This window comes from Montipora foliosa, chromosome 1 (genome assembly GCF_036669935.1).
Source record: "Montipora foliosa isolate CH-2021 chromosome 1, ASM3666993v2, whole genome shotgun sequence".
Lineage (NCBI taxonomy): Eukaryota > Metazoa > Cnidaria > Anthozoa > Scleractinia > Acroporidae > Montipora > Montipora foliosa.
In genome coordinates, this window is record NC_090869.1 from 22,799,804 (window position 1) to 22,804,803 (window position 5,000).

Sequence of the window (5,000 nt, forward strand, 5' to 3'; positions counted from 1 at the left end):
GAACTGGTGTTTTTCGCAGCAGGAAATATGTTCCAGGTTTGATTCGTGAACTCGATGTTTATATTGAATTGCAAGTTGTCGGCTCTCCACTTCGCCAAGACGTTTTTTCAATCCTGCTACTCTGGGGGGAGCTACTTACGTTGCAGCAAGTCACTTTATGTCGATTTGATCTCAGTTTCAAAGTGATGTGTAACCTCCTCAATTTGAAGAATACTTGTGCACTGCTTCTATATTATTGGTTAAAAAATAAATTACTTATTGATTATTATTATTATTATGATATTAATTATATTTGCTTGTTTGTTTTGGTTTTTTTTTCTTCTTGAACCTACAATTGTGTCCTTAATACTACCAGGGCTTGCGCCCGTAGTGTCAGCAACAGTGGAGAGTAGAGACCGCGTGACTTCGTCGTGATCCGGCCTGGTGGTGACCTTTCCCTGACTGGGCACATTCCGGCAGGCCTTCAAACGGTGATTTGGTTTGTTGTTTTTGTTGTTTTTAAGGGCAACTTAACTGTTTTGGTGCGGGGTTTTCGCCCTTTCCCCTTCTTTTCCCCCCCCCTCAGTTTTTTTTTTCTCTCCTCGCCTGATCAAGTTCAGAGCCAACATTGCAGGCGAATTCAATAACACCCCATTTATAATGATTCGAACAGACTTTCATGCATACATTCTGTGAATTGAGTAAGTAAAGCTATGGGCAATGATCATGTCTGATCCCACCACGTGCATCATGATTTAAGTAACTTTATTTGGTTTGACTACGTTTTCCGGGTTACCAGTTTTCAAGCCCTTCAATCCAGGTCCCGTTTCAAAGTCCCGAAAACTTTTTTGGCACCGAAAAGCCATTTGTGAAACTGCCAACTGCTTGTAGTTTAGAAAGGCCGATCTTTAACAGTTTTTCCAAGCAACGAAAAGCAAGTGTTGACTGTGAAGTTTTGACGACTTAAATCCTCTTCGTTCTTGAGATACAAAGGGAATTGTGTTACCAACCCGAAAAACCGCGTAAAGTTTCGGGACTTTCCGGGCGAAACGACCCCTTGACAAAAAAAATTGACATCGTTTTCCTGTTGTTCGTCCCTACAAGTGCCATATTCCTCAAAAGACCATTATTAACCCCTCTCAAAATCCAAGCCAATAATCCAGTCGTGTCTCAACTTTGTGTTTGACAAGAGAGAGAATTGCGTGATGGCAAGAGAAATGCTTTTAAGATGAGCTTAAGTCTCATCTACTGAGTTCTCTCATCACAGTTGTTGCGTATTATTGCATCATAACAAAGGCTTTAAAAACAAACGAAGATTGGTTTTGCAAGTGATTGTTTTTAAATTTTGAAGTTGAGCAGCCATCGTTCTCATCTATACTGAGATTACCTGAAAGGTTAGCATTAAAAAAGTTAAAAATGAACCCTGTCTAAAAATTGCTTAATTTTCTCATTCTTGTAACAGCGACCAAGGTATTGTCCCCCGTTGGCAATCAAACGGGCTTAGTTCCGGTATAGTAATTCCACAAACAAGCGCCAATAAGTTGCTCCTGCGCGTTTCGCTGCATCTTCCGTCGGTGTGTTTTACCATTGATCGTTCACCCCATGGAACGTACTCATGCTGTGGTTCAAGCGCGTGGTTCGGTTTTGAGTGCCATTTGATGTTCCAGTTCCATGCACTTTTTGACCCTTCCGCGGCAAGATTCGATATCAGTGTAGTCAATTTTTCAACTTCTCGGGCCGCATTTCTCAATCTATTTCAAGGCTGTGGATCTTCCGATCGCTCGCGTGCTCCTCCTCAAAGCAGTGGAATGAACGACAACGAGGCGGAAATGTTATTACAAAAGCTGCTAATGGCGCCATGTCTCTATTATATTTTTCCTTCGCACATCGGGTCATCCTTTTTGGACCGTGTTGGCATTCAAAGACCCACTTTGCTCCCTTCACGATACTCATCAGCGGTTTCCAGAAATCGGAATGAGGGTCAAATTGATGATCTCGCCAATTCTTAGGTACGTTTGGGTAGAGCTGCTGGCGGACGAACAATTGTGCAGTCGGGGCACAGGCTTTCAAAGTACAGGATCTATGCCACTTTGTGGTGCAGCGTCCCGCAAAAGTGGAAACAAGACAGTGGCGAAAAGAAAGCCATGATCAAAACCACGAATTCTTTAACATCTTTGTAACGGTGTCTGAAGCTAGCACAAGTCTTGGCCGCCTAGCTTTTTTTTTCGTTGGATTGCTGCCGTACAACCACTTCTTGAGACCCACAGAGCAGAAGATCAGACTAGAATTTTGCAGTAGCTTTCTTTATTTCATACTTTAACAAATGTATCTTCATATCACGCGGAAATCCCGTGATCCATGCGTTTTCATACTCACTGTTAGAAAGCTTTATGTGTATATACCTGGGGTAGCAATATTGATGACAGATTAAGGCGAATCTCCATCAAAGTGAGTCATGTTTGAAATCTTCTTATTTCATAATTTCCGAGGGAGAAGTCCACAGTGCACGTGGCAATTTGCTTTGCCTTAAAAACTTATACTGTAACAGCTATTAGTGCAAGTTCGTGAATTAAGTGGGAATGCTATTTTTTTTAGCTCAGAACAATCACGCTGAGAGCAATCGAAACAACAAGCAATTCAGAGAATAAAAGTGTGAATGTCGGATTTATAGGTGCCTTATGTCGATGTCACAGTGATATGTGTATCCCCGTGATATCACCAGCGACATGTGGGGGATACACAACACACTGAATGAATGTAGACAGAAAAATGGCCTACGAACAGCGTGGCAGGATGAGGAATTATCGCCACAGCAACAAATCACCTATTAACGTGGGAAAAAGGACGACCGGAAATCTATCATAGTACCCATATCCATCAGATATGGACAAAAACGGAAACGAATATTTTTAACTTTGAGTTCGCATGAAGAGAACACACGCGCATCACCGCACCAGTGTAGTGACACGTCGAATCACTTCTATTTGTGACCATTTTTATGTTCCTCTAAAGGAAACTGTTTCGGTCGCAATAATTTGATACAATTAGTCGCTCAACTACGTCAGACATATAAGGATTGGGGTATTTTGAATCTTTGGTTCGCATTTGGGGTACACATATCGCTCTGAACTAGCGCAGTGATATACGTATCCCCTTGATTTGTGACCACAGCACAAAGTTGTCATACATTTGCATAAAAGGGTGTTAATAGTCTGAATCAGTGTGAGGTGCGCTCGAGGTACTTACGCTGAAAACTACACTATCCGCTTGATATGTGATTTTTTGCGTTCATTTGCTGAAGGAAATTGTTTTACTAGCAGTTGTCACTGCCACAACTAGTGAAATAATCGCGTCAGATATATGCGAATCGGGGTGCAGCGATATTCCCGGGGGGGGGGGGGGGGGGGGGGGGGGGGGGGGGACTCCCATATGAAACAGACGGATGCCTCGTCGTCTCGCTTAGGGGTGTAAATTTTCGATTTTGGTCTCGCTTAGGGTGTTTCCGGGCAAAGCGCCAATATTTATGCCACCAAGGTCTCGTTTAGGGTTCCGCGAAGTAACACAGAATTACGCGAAGAGAAACAGAAGTCAAATTTCCTTTTAAATTTTCTTTTTAGATAAAAGCATTCGATGATTATGCCTTTTTATCATTAAAACTCATTGCGTGTCGTATTTTTGTGTTTTTAAACGGTCTCTTTAGGGGTCAAAATTTGCTTAAGCCACGCCTAGATTGGGCTCCTTTAGGGGTTAAATTCAAAATTTCCGATGAGCATCCCCGTCTGTTTCATATGGGAGTCCCCCCCCCCCCCGAGCGATATTTGTGTTCTCTCCATCACAAAGGACTGCTTGTTTTATTTCTGTTAGAAGGGAGGGAGTAAGGAACACACGTATCACTGGCACACATAGCACTGCCTGTCCCAGTGATATGTATACCGTAGTGATAATTGTATCCCCGTACATATCATGACTAGAGATAAGACCGATAAGTATATCCCTCGCTAGTGATACACAAAACACTGAGAAGGCAGGTTCAAGTTTGCTCTAAATATCTCAAAGCCAGAGAAATGTTAGCAGTAAACTTAGTTTATTTTCTTTTATCGGTGCCCGAAGGTAACGTGATGTATCCAATCTGCGGTTTAAATTGAGAACAGCAGAGTTAATGAAATTAATTCAAGGGGAATACACATATCACTGAAGCCGAGATCAGTGATATGTGTATCCCTGTTTGGAAGTCAGTCAGTAAATACGAATATGAGGAGTTTTTCTTCAGAGAATATGTAGCCGTAGAATTGACGGCTTTTCGTTGCAAAATTCCGCGTTCGATTTAAACTCAACCAGCGCACGACTATCACAACATGATTTATCCAGCCCGCGAATCTGAGTTCGAAAGCCTTTTTTCAGTTCAGTTTGTCCAACTTTCAATTACTGTTTACGGAAAACGTTTGGGTGCATTATGTGTACGAGGATACACATATCACTGTGACACCGATACACTTCAGTACTTTGCGAGGCTTAATTTTCGCGTACGCTTTCGCAAGCATTCAAATGGAAAGTACTTTGTGCCAATGCAAATATTTGGGCCCAGCAAATTGCCCTGTTCCTGAGTGGCTTCATAGCTCGATTGGTAGAGCATTGTACTCGTGGGCTCGAGTCCCGTTGGAGCTGTTGGTCAGCGGCTACTCGCACGGTCATACGTGGGAGACGTTCTTGTAGATCCGCCATATTGTATGTATTACTACGAATAGAGGAAGTTCTGTTACTAATATCGGCTCCTAGACTGAGCCACCTGTATTTTTTAGACTATTCAATAATTTTCCAGATGACTGCGAGGATCATTTCGTAAAATCAAAGGGTTCTCCCTAAGAGAAAGTTCTGCAGTGTTGCGCATGTGCAGAATATAAATGCAAAGAGGGTTTTTCGCACCGAGACCAGAAGTTCGTTTCCAACCAATTTTGCAGAATATTTATTGAGGCTAGAAAAAGCCTTTTAAATAAACTATTGCCAATAACTCACTCAAGGGA

At 42.3% G+C, this 5,000-nt stretch overlaps 1 pseudogene; it reads right to left on the minus strand.

Annotated features, from left to right (window-relative positions):
• Positions 1-1,469: 1,469 nt before the first annotated feature.
• Positions 1,470-2,973, minus strand: LOC138011307 (gamma-interferon-inducible-lysosomal thiol reductase-like; annotated as a pseudogene).
• Positions 2,974-5,000: the final 2,027 nt, after the last annotated feature.